Source organism: Gracilinanus agilis, chromosome 4 (assembly GCF_016433145.1).
Source record: "Gracilinanus agilis isolate LMUSP501 chromosome 4, AgileGrace, whole genome shotgun sequence".
Lineage (NCBI taxonomy): Eukaryota > Metazoa > Chordata > Mammalia > Didelphimorphia > Didelphidae > Gracilinanus > Gracilinanus agilis.
The window spans coordinates 175,132,111-175,147,324 of NC_058133.1; the positions used below are offsets into that span (position 1 = coordinate 175,132,111).

At 36.4% G+C, this 15,214-nt stretch overlaps 1 pseudogene; it reads right to left on the reverse strand.

Annotated features, from left to right (window-relative positions):
- Positions 1 to 8,019: 8,019 nt before the first annotated feature.
- On the reverse strand, positions 8,020 to 8,587 carry LOC123246120 (annotated as a pseudogene).
- Between the last annotated feature and the right edge of the window lie 6,627 nt (positions 8,588 to 15,214).

Sequence of the window (15,214 nt, forward strand, 5' to 3'; positions counted from 1 at the left end):
AGAAGCATATCCATATTTGATACTTCCACAAATATTTTATAGGATGAGGTCAATTTTTTTCAACCTCAATTTTGGAGTTTGAATTTAAGGCTATTATAATTAGGTATTAGATAATATTTATCTTACTTCTAGGAGTCTTCCCTATTTCCCTTTAATCCCTGCAAAAACTTTTCCTCAAACCACTCACAATTCACATAATGAAAAATAATTTATCAGTTCTATAGTAGTGAATATAATCTTAGATATCCTTTTAATGAGATACCCTCTAACTTAGTGGTATCAAACTCAAAGAGAAATAGATTCCTGTGGATGTATTTTGACCCCAGGTAAAAACAAATAGCCTGAGGGTTATGAATTTGACTAACATTCACTAGGTCTGCCTTAAAAGTAAATCCCCTTGGGCAGCTAGGTAGCTCAGTGGATAGAGAATCAGACCTAAAGCCAAGACATCTTGGGTTCAAATCTGGATTCAGATACTTCCCACCTATGTGACCTTGGACAAGTCATTTAATTCCAATTGCCTAGCCCTTCCCAGTCTTCTGCCTTGGAATTGATCCTAAGACCAAAAGTAAGGGTTAAAAAAAAAAAGAGAAAGAAAGAAAAGGTCCTTCATGGAGCCAAAATGGCTGATTAGTAGAACTCTTCCCAACATTCCCTTCCCAAACAACTTTAAAATAACTCCACAGATCAAATTTTGGAAAGGTAGAGTCAACCAAAAATCAGAATAAGACATTTTTTCAGCCCAAGAATACTTAGGAAGTTGGCAGGTGAAGTCTGTGTCAGTAGGATACAATAGCAACCACAGTAGCAGTAGCAGCAACTTTGGGAGCTCTCAATTCAGAGACTGTAAAGGGAATGAAAAGTGGTCAGAAAGAGATTAGAGGGGAGCCTTTGCTGGCACTGATGTTTCTGACTGACCATACCTCTCCCATGTTCATACTACCTTAGAAGTACCAACAACTTGCAGACTCCTAGAACTAACTCTGAAATAGTAGCATGAAAAAGCCTGAAGCTTGGGATAGATGGCTTCCCCACTCCAAGGTGAGCAGAGTCCAACTTTTAATATAAAATTCAAATTTAGAAAAAAAAAAGCTGGAAAAATGAGCAAAGAACAACAAAAATTGACCATAAAAAGCTACTACAGCTGCAGTGGCAGGGAAGACCAAGAAAAAAGCTCAGAAAACGACAACACTGTGAAAAGAACAACAAAAAAAAGCTTGCAAGAAATAAGCTAATTGGGCCCAAGGCCAATGAGAATTCGTAAAAGAATTAAAAGAAAAAGAGGTAAATGGTAGAGGAAAATTTGAGAAAAGAAATAACAGTAATGCAAGAAAATTATAACAAGAGAATTAGCACCATGTTATAGAGATAAAACAAATACTGAAGATTATATCTTAAAAATAGAATTGGTCTAATGATAAAAAATGCACAAAAATCCACTGAAGAGAAGTTCTTATAAAAGTAGAATTTGTCAAGTGGAAAAGGAGATGCAAAAATTCATGAAAAAAAACTCCATAAAAAGCAAAATTGGTCAAATGGAAAAAGTGGTATGAAATCTCACTGAAGAAAATAATTTTTAAAAGGCAGAATTGGGCAAATGGAAGCTAATGACTTCATGATACATCATGAAATAATAAAACAAAATCAAAAGACTGAAAAAATACTAGAGAATGTGAACTATCTTATCAGAAAAACAACTGACATGGAAAACAAATTGAGGAGAGATAATTTTAAAAGTTGGACTATCTGAAAGTTATGATAAAAAAAGAGTCTAGATACTATACTTCAATAATTACTAAGGGAAACTATCTATAAGTTTTATAACTAGAGATTAAAAGTAGAAATTTTTTTTTAAACCCTTGTACTTCGGTGTATTGTCTCATAGGTGGAAGAGTGGTAAGGGTGGGCAATGGGGGTCAAGTGACTTGCCCAGGGTCACACAGCTGGGAAGTGTCTGAGGCCGGATTTGAACCTAGGACCTCCTGTCTCTAGGCCTGGCTCTCACTCCACTGAGCTACCCAGCTGCCCCTAGAAATTTTTTAAATCCATTGTTCATTGCCTAAAAAAGATCCTCAAATGAGAACTCATATTTTCAGAGCTCCCATGTCAAGGAGAAAATATTATAAGAAACTTAAAAAAACAATTTAAATTTAATGTTGTTACAGTCAGTATAACACAAGATATAGAAGCTTTCTACATTAAAAGACTGAAGAGCATAAAATGTTATGTTGAAGATGTAGTGCAAAAGGGTGCATATTAACTGGACAAAGCCTTAATGCAGAATTTCTGACAGTTGAAAAGGGTTTAGAATCCTGAGGAATGGCAGTTGATCCTGGAGACTTGCTGAGAGTAGGAGGGTCAACTGAGCTCTATCTTTGGACTGAAACCCTGGCCTTTATTCTGCAGCTTTTCTCTTAAGATTTGTTAGTTTAGCTATTTCCTTTGGATCTCCCTGACCTTCCCTATCCCAATCATCATTTTTCCCTTCCTGAATTTCTGTGGGTTTTTGAAAAGGAGGGTGAATCTGGATGGTAGCTTTCAAACTTTGTAGATTTAGTTTTTCCTTGGTCAAGTAGGACTTGATACAAATTATCAAAGTACCCTTGATACAAATTATCTCCCGAATCATTATATACAACTTTCTTAACCCTATAGGCAACAAAACCTCTCAGAGCTGAGTTAGGCAGGTCTGAGATGGCTGTTAGAGTTACCTTGTATCCCCCTGTCCTTACAATCAACCCTGAAACTCAACAAACCCTGTTTGTCACTTAATCAAACCTTTGGCTAATTCATTAGTTGATTGATAAGAGAGGGAGAAGAGGAGAAAGGAATAATATTCTCTCTGGGTCCTGAGGCGAGTTGGAGGTGTCCATCTTGGAGGTAGTCGTAATCTCAATACTTCCTCTGGACTCTTCCTTGTGAACCTGAGAAACAGACTAGAAAGCCCTCTAGTCAGTTTCAAGCCATTTCTGGCTGGCCTTAACCTTTGTCTGTAGAAGTGCCCTTCCTACCTGGTGGGCTCAGTCTGTTTCCCTTTAGTGTCTCTGTCTCAAACCTGTGTACCCAGTCTGTGTCTCCCCGCTGCAGCTGTCTGCCCAAAATACCTCATCCTCTCCCTTTGCTAATCTTTATACTTCAGTGTTTATATTCCCTAAACTCAGTCATTCCCTTACCTCTCCTACCACCTCAATTTACCACCTTCACCATTGTACCTTCCTTTCCCACCTACTGACTTAGAGATCTGCAAAACCCCATCCGCTGTTGCCACTGTGCCTTATCCCCTATTACATCCTTACTTTGCCTTAATTTCCTATTACAACTACCTTATCACCTTACCTGCCTTTATCCCCTTATTAACTCCAGCCCATATCACCCTACCTGATTTATCCCCATATTGCAACTCTGCTTTAATTCCCTTATTACAAAGACCAAAGAAGCTAGATTTGCAAACAAGAATAACCTCCCTAGCATAGCTGAGAGTAATCCTGAAATGAAAAAATAAAGATATTTAATGAACCAAAGGACTTTTAGTTTTCTTGAGTAAAAACCCAGAAATGAACAGAAAATTTGACTTACAAGAATCAGGAGAAACATAAGAAAGTAAATGTGAAAGATGAATTTATAAGAGCTTTAATAAGGTTAAACTGTTTACTTCTTACATGGAAAAATGATATTTATAACTCAAGAATGTTATCATTATTAGGGTAGTTTGAAAGTGTATATACAGAGAGAAGACTTGGGGTTGAATTAATTTTGGTGGGATGATCCTAAAAAACAAAATTGAGTAGGGGAAGGTAAAATGGAGCAAATTATCTCAAATGAAAGAGGTATGAATGAAGGAACTGTTAAGGTGGAGGGGAGGATAGGTAGGGGATGGGTAGTGCAGCAACCTTATTTTCATCAGAACTAAGTTAAAGGGGCAATAATCTACATCTAGTAGGGTATTAAATTCTTCTTAACTTACAAATAAATAGGAAGATGGAGGATAGGATAAAGGAGGGACTCTTAGAAGGGTGTGTGGATTAGGGAGGCAGTAATGAAAAATAATTAGACCTCTGAAAGAGATAGGGGAAAGAGAGAGAAAGATAAACAGTGAGAAAAATAGAATGGAGGGAAATACAAAACTAGTAATTCTAACTTTGAGTGTGAATAGGACAAACTCACCAATAAAATTTAAATGAATAGCAGAATGGATCAAAGATATATTCCTTTCTATCACTATTCAGTTCTCTACTGATGCCTATTATATCTAGCTTATCTAAGATTCTATTCATCTTTTTTACTTCTTTCTCATTTTTTTTGTTAGATTTATCTAGTTCTAAGAAGGGGAAAGTTGAAATCTTTCACTAATATACTTTTGCTATCTATTTCTACATGTAATTCATTTACCTTTTCCTTTAAAAGTGTGAATGCTACAGCATTTGGCGCATATATGTTTAGTACACTGAGCCACCCAGCTGCCCCTGAACCGCCTAATCTTAAAAAATGAATGGGTTAAAAAAAATCATAGAAACAATAAATAATTTTATTAAAAAGAATGATAACAATGAGACAACATATCAAAACTTACTGGATGCACCAAAAATAGTAATCAGAGGAAATTTTAGATCTCTAAACGTGTACATCAATAAAGTAGAGAAAGAGAAGATCAATAAATTGGGTAGGTAATTAGAAAAATTAGGAAAAAAAATTTCAAATCTCCAATTCATCAACAAATTGGAAACCCTGGAAATTAAGGTGAAATCAATAAAACTGAATGAAAGAAAATCACTGAATTAATAAATAGAACTAGATTTTGATTTAATAAAAAAAAAACCAATAAAATGAACCATTGATTAATATGATTTTTAAAAAGAGAGAAGAAAATCAAATCACTAGTATAAAAAATAACAAGGATGAATATATGTCAGTAATAAAACTCAAATTAAAGCAATTGTTAAGTTATTTTTGTCTAATTATATGCTAATAAATTTAATAATTTATGTACCAACATGTAAACTGCTCAGATTAACAGAAGAGGAAATAGAATGTCTCCTATGAACTTTATAATTCAATTTTATCTACTTTATTAAGCAGATAAAAGGAGTTTTTTTTTATAGATAGAGGGCATATGTATGAGTTGATTACATTGGAATGATCTCAAAAAAATGAAGGAATGAGAAAGAGTAATATACTGGGAGAAGGAAGAGGTAGGATAGGGAAAATTTTCTCATGTAAAAGAGGGATATAAGGAAAAATGTTTATAATGAAGGGGAAAATGCAAAGATGTGGTAGGATGATAGCAAGCAATGTTTGAAACTCACTCTCATTGGGAATTGGTTCAAAGAGGGAAGAATACACACTAAAACACACACTTATATATATAAATGTAATTTACTCAATAGGGAAATAGGAGGGTAAGAAATAATAGAAAAGGGGGAGGATGATAGAAGAGAGTAGATTAAGGGAGGCAGTAGTTAGAAGCAAAATGAACTTTTGAGGAAGGACAGTGTAAAATTAGAATCTTTTATTCCCGGACTTCATCTCCCAGAATCCCTTTCCTTTTGTCCTCATGTTGTGTCCTTACGTGTTGTACATAAAAGTTTCTGGAACTCTTCCCTCTCTCTTTCTTCTGCATATGCAGTCCAGGAAGCTTCTCTTTACTAAGGCTATCACTTTCCTCTACTTCAAGTTATTATTAATAAATCTTATAAAAATATAATACTTGGAATATTGGATATTAATTTTTAATCTTACAATATGATAAAGAGAGCAGTGTGTGTGCTTGGGGAGAAAAGAAGAAAATAGGATAGAGGGAAATAAATAGTAATCATAACTGGGAATATGAATAGGAGGAGCTCACTTATAAAAGGGAAGAACATAACCGAATGGATAAGAAACCAGATACTAACAATATATTGCTTACAAGAGACATACTTAAAGCAAAAAAGACACATCCAGAGTAAAAATAAGGGCTAGAACAGAATCTAACGACTAAAAAAAGGCTGAACTAAAAAAAGGCACTTAAAGCAATCATGAATACAGAAAAAGAAAAAAGCAAAAATAGACATAATTAAGAAAGATAATCAGGGAAACTTATGTTAAGATGTACCACAATGATGCAATATCAAAATTTTTTGCAGCAAGTATCTCTGTTACAGGTCTCATTTTTCAAATATAAAGAGTCAGTTTATAAAAATAAGAACCATTCCCCAATTTATAAGTGGTTAAAGCATAAAAAGAGGCAGTTTTCAGAGGAAGAAATCAAAGCTGCACATAATTATAGGAAAAAATGCTTTAAATCACCATTAAGAAAGGCAAATTAAAGTAACCATGAGGTATTACTACAAACTTATCAGAAATAACAAATGCTGGGTGGATGAGGGAAAAAATAGGTATACTAATGAACTACTGATAGAATAGTGATCTAATCCAAACATTCTGAAGAACAATTTGAAATTAGGCCCTAAGGGCAATAAAACTGTGCATACCCTTTGACCACTACTATGTCTATATCCCAAAGAGATCAAAGAAAAAGGGAAAAAGATGTATATGTACAAAAATATTTTAGCAGCTCTTTTTTCTGGTAGCAAAGAATAGGAAATCAAGGGGATGCTCATTAATTAGGGAATGGCCAAATAATTTAAGGCATATGATGGTGCTGAAGTACCACTGTGCTGTGGGAAATGATGAAGGAAATGGTTTTAGAAAAACATGGCAAAACTTCTATGCTGTGATGCAAAGTGAAGAGAGAAGACCCAGGAGGTCATGGTGCATTGGTGTAATGATGATCAATTGTGAAAAACTTGGCTACTCTGATCAACACAATGGTCCAAGACAATTCCAAGAGACTCACAAAACAATGCCATCTACTTCCAGAGCAAGAACGGATGAACTCTGAGTGCATACTGAATATAATTTTCCCACTTTATTTTTCTGAATTTTTTTGAAATATGGTTAATATAGAAATGTTTTCACATGCATAATTGATATCATATTGCCTTCTCAATGGGCCTAAGAGGGACTGGGAGGAAAGGAGAGAATTGAGAACTCAAAATTTTAAAAGAGAAGCATGTAAAAAAGAAATAAATAATACACTAATTTTGTAAACAGTTAAGACCACGGAGAGTCTGCCTAAATGAATCAATATAAAATAGGGAAAGAAAAAAATAAATACTATTTTCTACTATCTCAAACATTTTAATCTTATTTTCTTTTTATAGAAAAAATAGTTTTAAAGGAGTGACTATGATAAATAGTAGTAGCATTGGAAATATTTAAAAAATTCTACATGACATACTTTACATTCATTAAAAGTGATCTGGGGGGTAGCTGAAGGACTCAGTGGATTGAGAGCCAGGCCCAGAGATGAGAGGTCCTGGGTTCAAATGTGACCTCATACACTTCCTAGCTGTGTGACCCTGGGCTTGACTTGACCCCCATTGTCTAGCCCTTACTACTCTTCTGCCTTAGAACCAATACACAGTATTGATTCTAAGATGGAAGGTAAGGGTTTAAAAAAAAAAGTGGATCTGAAACTTGATTTCTATAAGTTGAATCTATAGGAAGGCTCTAAGAGGTCCTTAAATCTTCATATTTAATAAAGTCAATCATTTAAATTTCAATTGAATTAAAAATGTTTAATTACTAATCCATTATCTGGTAAAATAAAACTCAGCATAGGGATTATCTAAAAACTGTGTAATATTATTCTCCATTAATTTGTTAAATACCTAAGTTCATAACTGGCAAGAAAAATATAGATAGTTATAGCAAGTTTGTGTGCACCAAAAATCCCAAGAGAGAACATCTCAGATATTCAGTTTCTTTTTCATAGGCATTACTAGTTCAAGAACCATCATTAAGGGAATGCTGGTACTTTGAGGAATAAAATTTCCACTGTCTATTTTAAAATAAGTATTTAGATAAAAGCTAAGCACTTGCATGAGGCAAAAACTAGATAAAGGTAAAAAAATGCTAATAATTTAGTCAATGTACAAAACACAATCAGTATTCTTTGGGGAAAAGTACAAATTTAATTTACATAATTCTACACTTTGACTTTTTCTTTTTTAAAAACTGTCATTGCTTATTTTTTCTTTATATTTTTGTTTCACAAATTAATGTGTAGAAGGCATTAAAACCTTGTATTGTTTTTGCTGATGTTTCAATAAAAGTAATTCTGTCACCTCTTGCTAAGTCCTGAGTTTGTTTTTTATCTGTTGTTTGGGAAGATAAATCATGGTAAATCACACTTATTTTCTATGAGGTCTATGAGTATATCTTCAGAATCATTAACTTTTTTTATTTGTCCTATAATGATTAATATCTTCAAATGATTTGAATAATTTATGGCAAATACACATAGAAAGTCCACTCCTGTCCTCATGTACTGGTTCCTTATTGTACTGTATTCTTCTTGATCTGCTGGTAGAAAATATTCAAGAAACAGATCTTTCCATTAATTATTACTTGTTTCCTATACTCACGATTATTTACAGAGTGATTCCAAATTAAACTGTATTGTCAAGGCACTCTTGCCTTGGCCAGTAGCTCCAACTACCAAAAGCTTATATTCAGTTGTTTTCAGCAGGTCTCTCTTTTTCATGTTGGAGAGACTCTGGGTCTGAGGGCCACTTGCTTTAGCATCACTTCTGTACTCACTCTGAAATGATAGGGCCTGGGAATGCTGAAGGAGAAGAAATCCATTTTGCACATATCTAGTTTTAATTTTCTTTTTTAAAGGATATTTTATTTTTTCCAATTACACATAATAACAATTTTTTACATACGTTTTCTGAAGTTATATGATCCAAATTGTCTCCCTCCTCCTGGAGATAGTTATACATGTATTATTATGTAAAATATATTCTATGTTGTTCATTGTTGTAATAGAATACTCAAAATCAAAACCCCAAAATAAAAACACAAATAAATAAAAATGAAAAATCTCATGCTTTGATATGTATTCCAACTCCAATAGTTCTTTCTCTGGAGGTAGATAGCATTTTTGGTCATAAGTCCTTCAGAATTGTCCTGGATCATTGTATTGCTGAGAGGAACAAAGTCTTTCACAGTTGATCATAGTACAACATTGCTGTTACTGTGTACAATATTCTCCCGGTTCTGCTTATTTTGCTCTGCATCAGTTCTTGGAGATCTTTCCAGCTTTTTCTAAAATCGTCCTGCTCATCATTTCTTATAGCACAATAGTATTTCATCATCATCATATACCACAATTTGTTCAGCTGTTCCTCAATTGATGATCATCCCCTCAATTTTCAGTTCTTTGTCACCATAAAAAGGGCTGCTATAAATATTTTTCTACAAATAGGCCCTCTCTCCTTTTTTTATTTTTATTTTTTACAATCTCTTTGGGATACAGACCTAGTAGTGGTATTACAGGATCAAAAGATAGGTGTAATTTTATACCCCTTTGACCATAATTCCAAATTGCTCTCTAGAATGGTTGGATCAGTTTACAACTCCACCAACAATATGTGCACAGTTTTTAATAACAGAAATGATTTAACTGGACTATTATCTAGGTAGTTATAGAACATATTCTGAATAATTTGCATCACTGATTGTGAGTTTCCTTGAATCCTGACCAGTAAAACATTAATGTTACAAAGATGAAGTTAGCAACTTCACAGATACCCATATTTTTGTGAATAGATTATGCTAAAACACAAATCTGAGTACATCATTTTCCTAATCAAAACTCTTCAGTGTCTCCCTATTGTCTAAAAGATTAAAAACAAAACACTCAGCCTGGCATTTAAATCATTGAACAATCTTCTTCCTAACTACCTTTCTAGTTGTTTCACATTATGCCTCTTCACACATTCTATTTTCTAGTCAACCTGGTATTCCTCATATCTCCTTATTGGAGATGCCACCTGAAAACAGCTTCCATAGTTGCTGTGGCTCCTTCCTCCTTAGAATCCGCAGCTACTGTATTTAGAAAAGAAGGTTCAACCACCTGTTCAATTCAATTCAATAGTCTTTTATTAGGAATCTGTTAGGCTCCAGACACTGCCCCACATGCCAGGGATATAAATAAGATGTGCCAGACATTCTTCCCACCTTTCTGACTTTGTATTGGTGGTCTCTCATGGCTGACCTGCATTCTCTTCCCAACTGTCTCATAGAATCTCTAGCTTCATTCAGAGTATGGATCTGGTGCCAGGTTCAACAAAAAGCCTTATCTGATGCTTTGAATCCTAGGTGCTTTTTTCTTCTTGAAATTACTTTGTGTTGTTTTGTATTACCTTGTATTTATTTGTTTGTGTGCAAATTGAGCCCATCTATCTCCCTCCTTTGCAAGCTCCTTGGAGGGAAAGACTATTTTGGGGTTTTAGAAATCTTTATATTCCTATCTACCTTATTCAATCAGTTTTCAAAAATTAAAAATCCAGGGGAAGGGGGTAACTAGGTGGCTCGGTGGATTGAGAGAGGCTCAGTGGATTGAGAGAGGAGGACCTGGGTTCAAATATGACTTCAGTCACTTCCTACCTAGGTGACCTTGAGCAAACCACTTAACTTCCATTGCCTAGCCCTTTCTGCTCTTCTGCTTTGGAACCAGATAAGATAGAAGATAAGACTTTTAGGAAAATTAAAAAAAAACAACAACAAAAAACTAGGGGAAGCTCAGTCATTGGACCACCCATTTTTTCTTCTGACTTTTTAAAAAAAAACCCTTACCCTCTGTCTTAGAATAGATAACTAAGTATCAAAGGTAGAAGATCAGTAAGGGATAAGCAATTAGGATTAAGTGACTTGCCCAGGGTCATAGAGCAGATTTGTTAAGATATTTCAGTCCTGTTTGACTCTTCATAACCTGATTTGGGGTTTTCTTGTCAAAGATACCAGAGTAGTTTGCTATTTCCTTCTCTAGCTCATTTTGCAGATGAAGAAACTGAGGTAACTAAGTTAAGTGACTTGCCTAGGGTCACATAGCCAGTAAATGTCTGAGGCTGGATTTGAACTCAAGAAGAGAACTCTATTTACCACAACATTTGGCTAACCTCTGGAAGAACAAGGGCTAAATATGGTGGAATCTGAGGTATACCATTTCAGATTCATCTTTTCAGTTTGTTCCTATGTCAATTCATGCCTGCATTGACTCTCAGAAATTAGTGCTTGAGAATAAGCTGAATAATATGAAGCCGATCTGACTGCTGGGGTAGAGGGGATGGAAAAGTGGCCATATTCTGCAAAAGGGAGTAGAGATTTGCAGAACTGATGCATATTCATGATGAAGTTCAGATTTAGCCATTGGTACTCATTCATAGGGTCTGAGAAACTGGTGATGATAACATAAAAATTATTCTGGTTCTACTACATAAATCTGAAGTCATTTTGAACATGCAGGGTCAGTTTGGGGTTGGAGTAGCCTACCTCTATATCTGGAAAATATTTCTTACAGATGTGGATCACCTTATCAATCTTACATTGGACCACTGATTCTACTGATAGAACTTTCACTATTTCCTACAGGATATTTCTGTTCTCATACCACCAATGATTATCACCTTTCAGTTGAATAGGATAGCTACAAAGAGGGATGTTGGCAATCATTTCTTGATATGAGAACTTATTCTTCTCTGTGTGTTACATGACTCTATCCAGCATTAGGACATTGTTATAGCTCTTATTATGAAAGACCAGAGTCTCCTGGTAGCAGGAACACTGGTGGTAGAACATTCTATCCATTTGCAGGGACATTGCCTGGCCTAGCCATAGGGCTGTGACGGCAAACCTATGGCATGTGTGCCAAAAAGGGCACACAGAGCCCTTTCTGTTGGTATGCCTACAGTCTCCTACCAAAGTTGTTTACTAGAAAGCCAGAAGAACTCTGGGTGGAACTGTTCCCCTCCCCCTCTCCATGTTCCTGAGGACATTCTTCACTTCCCTGGCCCCTCTTCCCAACAGCCCAATGGCAGCACTTCCTCCCTCCCTTGTCTGGGGTAAAGTGGGGCTCACATGCTGCATGAGAGTATGGCCCAGACAGCAGCCTGTTGAGTCTGTGGCAAAGGAGATTCCTGTGATAGGTTTGGAGAAGAGCTAGGTTTGAGGGGAGCATAGCTTACAGCATGGCACATAACTGGAGGGTAGCAGAGCGGAAGGGGAAGAGGAACCCTTGGGCCACTCTCCTCTCTCTCTCCACACTTGCCTCTCATTACTGGCTTCTGCCAATGGGCAGCCCAATGGAAGTATTTCCTCTCTCCCCATCTGGGATAAGAGGGGATGCAGGGGGAGGAGGAATGTGAGGTACAGCAGTAAGTCTGGGTGGGGAGTGGTAGGGGGGCATAATTCCATCTCTAAAAGGTGTGCCATCACTGCCATAGGTTGCAATTTTCCAGAACCAGCCTTCCTAGATAGAGAGTGGAGATATCAGTGCCTTCAGAACTGGCCTCTGCCTTGTCTGTGCCACAGGCTAACAAATAGCTAACATTTATATAGTGCTTTAAGTTTTATACAGTTTTATTATGTATTGTCTCTCACTTCAGAAATATACATTTATTAATTACTTCATGTGATCCTTCCAACAGCCCTGTGAGATAGTGAGTTGCTATTATTATCTCTATTTTACAAATGAGAAAATCTAGACACAAAGATTAAGTGACTGGCCTAGGGTTTCACAACTAAGTGGCTGAGACATTTGAACTGAGGTCTTCCTGATTCTAAATCTAGCACTTTATCTATTATACCACATAACTGTAATTACTTTAAAGTAATTACTGAGGGGAAGCTAGGTAACTTGGGGGATAGGGAACTAGGCTTGTAGATGGGAAGTCTTGCGTTCAAATTTGGCTTCAGATACTTCCTGGGTGACCCTGGAATTCACTTAACCCTAATTGTCTAGCTCTTACCACTCTTCTGCCTTGGAACTGATAGTATTTTTTCTAAGACAGAAGTTAAAGGGTTTTTGTTTTTTCTTTTGAAAATAAAGTAATTGCTGACTTCTTGGCAATTCTGAAATATAGTCTCATTATTTAGAATTCATAGACTAGTAGCCAAAGTCTTTCAAGAATTCTCTTTGTGATATTTCTTTGCAAGACAAAGTCAAAAGAGTTCTATAAGGAAAGAAGTTCTTTTCATCCTCTTTCTCTGTATATATCATCAGTCTTTTTTTTTTAAATATTCAATTTTATTTTATTTTCAATTTAAAATTCTCCCTCTTCCCCTCTCTCACCCATTGAGAAGGCAAGAAAAACAAAATTCATTACACATGTGTAAAGTCATGGAAGGCAAATTTCGGCATTAGCCATTCTAAGAAGGAAGGGAAGAAGGGAGGGAAAGGAAAGGAAGAAAGGAAGAAAGAAGGAAGGAAAAGATTTCTCCTGCCCTCTGAGTCCATCAAATATCTTGAGGTGGATAACATGTTTCATCAACTTGGTCTTTCTTTAGTCAGGAGTATTCACAGTTTCTGTGGAGAAGAGAATCAAGTTGCTGTCCTTTCAAGATCTAATTACCTCTTAAAGCTATAATAACAGTATCTATAGTCTGTTTAACCTGGTGTTCTCTATTAGCTTTTCTTTTTGCTGCATTCGTACATGGAAACATACAAACGAATGATGCAATAGTCAACCACATTTATCTTAGAAAACTGATTTTAAACAAGAGTGAAACAGAAAGCAAACAAATGCTTAAGAAACAGAGATTAGAAACAGACATTGGCCTCTTCAGAGCAAAGAGAGTGTGAAAGTGAAAGGCTTGGGAAAGTGGGGAATCTCTAATGGTTCTCAGCAGTCTGAATAGTTCCTTCAACTCAGTCCATGACTTCCAGCATAATGTGGGCACAAATCCTTGTCTTGTTGTTTTTTTTGCAGAAGTTTCTCTCTAGCAATGCGTCCTTGTTTCCCCAGCACTTAGCACAGTGCTTGGCACATAGCAGGTTCTCCTCCTGCTCACCTCTTCTCTGATGCAGGAGCCTTTGGAGGGGACAGTGGACCCAGTTGCCTTCTCCCCCAAAATACACCCTTGCTTTCTGTTTTAGGAGACTGCTTATTGCAGCAGTAAGGAGAGCATCTGCCTATCCCAGCAGCCCTGTGTTTCCTTGTCTCATCTAGCATACATCATCACTCTATGCTTCTTGGGTCAGGTGCATGGGATTGTGTCTTCTCCCTATCCTTTCTCTCATGATTTGAGGATGAGCTTTTCAACCATGTGTCCACATATGATCTGGCTATGTTAGCATATGAGTCAACTCCCTAAGGACTGAAGAATGAGGAAAGCTGGGGGATTCCCATCTTGACCAGCAAGTCATTCATATATCTTTTGGTGACTTGAATAAATGCTTCTCAGAGATTTATCAGTGAGATCAAAGTCCACTCTGAAGAGAAATCTAGAGAGCTACAATGGATCGCCCTCCCCCATTCCTTTATTAGCATGCTTATGTTAGAAAGTGAAATCATTTGTGCTTGACTTCAGTTAAAGGGCACCCAAACTAGAGTTTAAGCATTTCCTCTTCAATAATCAAAACCCTATTCAAGTTCACTGATTGTCTTTTTTCTTCAGCAAGCCCCAAGCTACCTATATTGGGAAAGCATTTCCCCCCTTTAATTAAGGATCATTTAGTAAAAAAAAAAAAAAAAAACATTGAGGCAAATATAAGGTATGTGCTCATTGCTTAAGGGTATTCCCCCCTGCTCCTTAGAAAAGCCTCAAACCGGGACTGGGGCAGATTCTCTAAGCCTGTGCCTCACTCCAGGCTATTCTAAAAGCAAGCGGTTGCATAGTAATTCAAACCATTTAGAGCAAGTAGGTCTTTGTGAACTGAATAATAGAGCTCCATGGGGCCTTAGAGATCATTTAGTCCCACACCTTCCATTTTTAATGGAAGAAACTAAAACTCCTAAAGGTGAAATAACTTGCCTAAGGTCATACAGGTAGCAGGGGGACTTTGTAGGTCACTTATTCCAAACCCCACTTGCCTCAGACTTCCATCCCCATCCCCGTCCCCAGCATAACATTCCACAGGTTCACATCTAGTTTCTACTCAAATATGATTAGATGCCTTTCTCAGGGCAGTCGTTTGAATGTTTTTTTGTTTTTTTGTTTTTGTTTTTTGTTTAAATCCTTACCTTCTGTCTTAGAATCTATACTGTATTAGTTCTAAGGCAGAAGAGCAATAAGGGCTAGGCAATGGGGGTTAAGTGAATTGCCCAGTGTCACACAGCTAGGAAGTGTCTAAGGCCAGATTTGAACCCAGGACCTCCCATCTCTG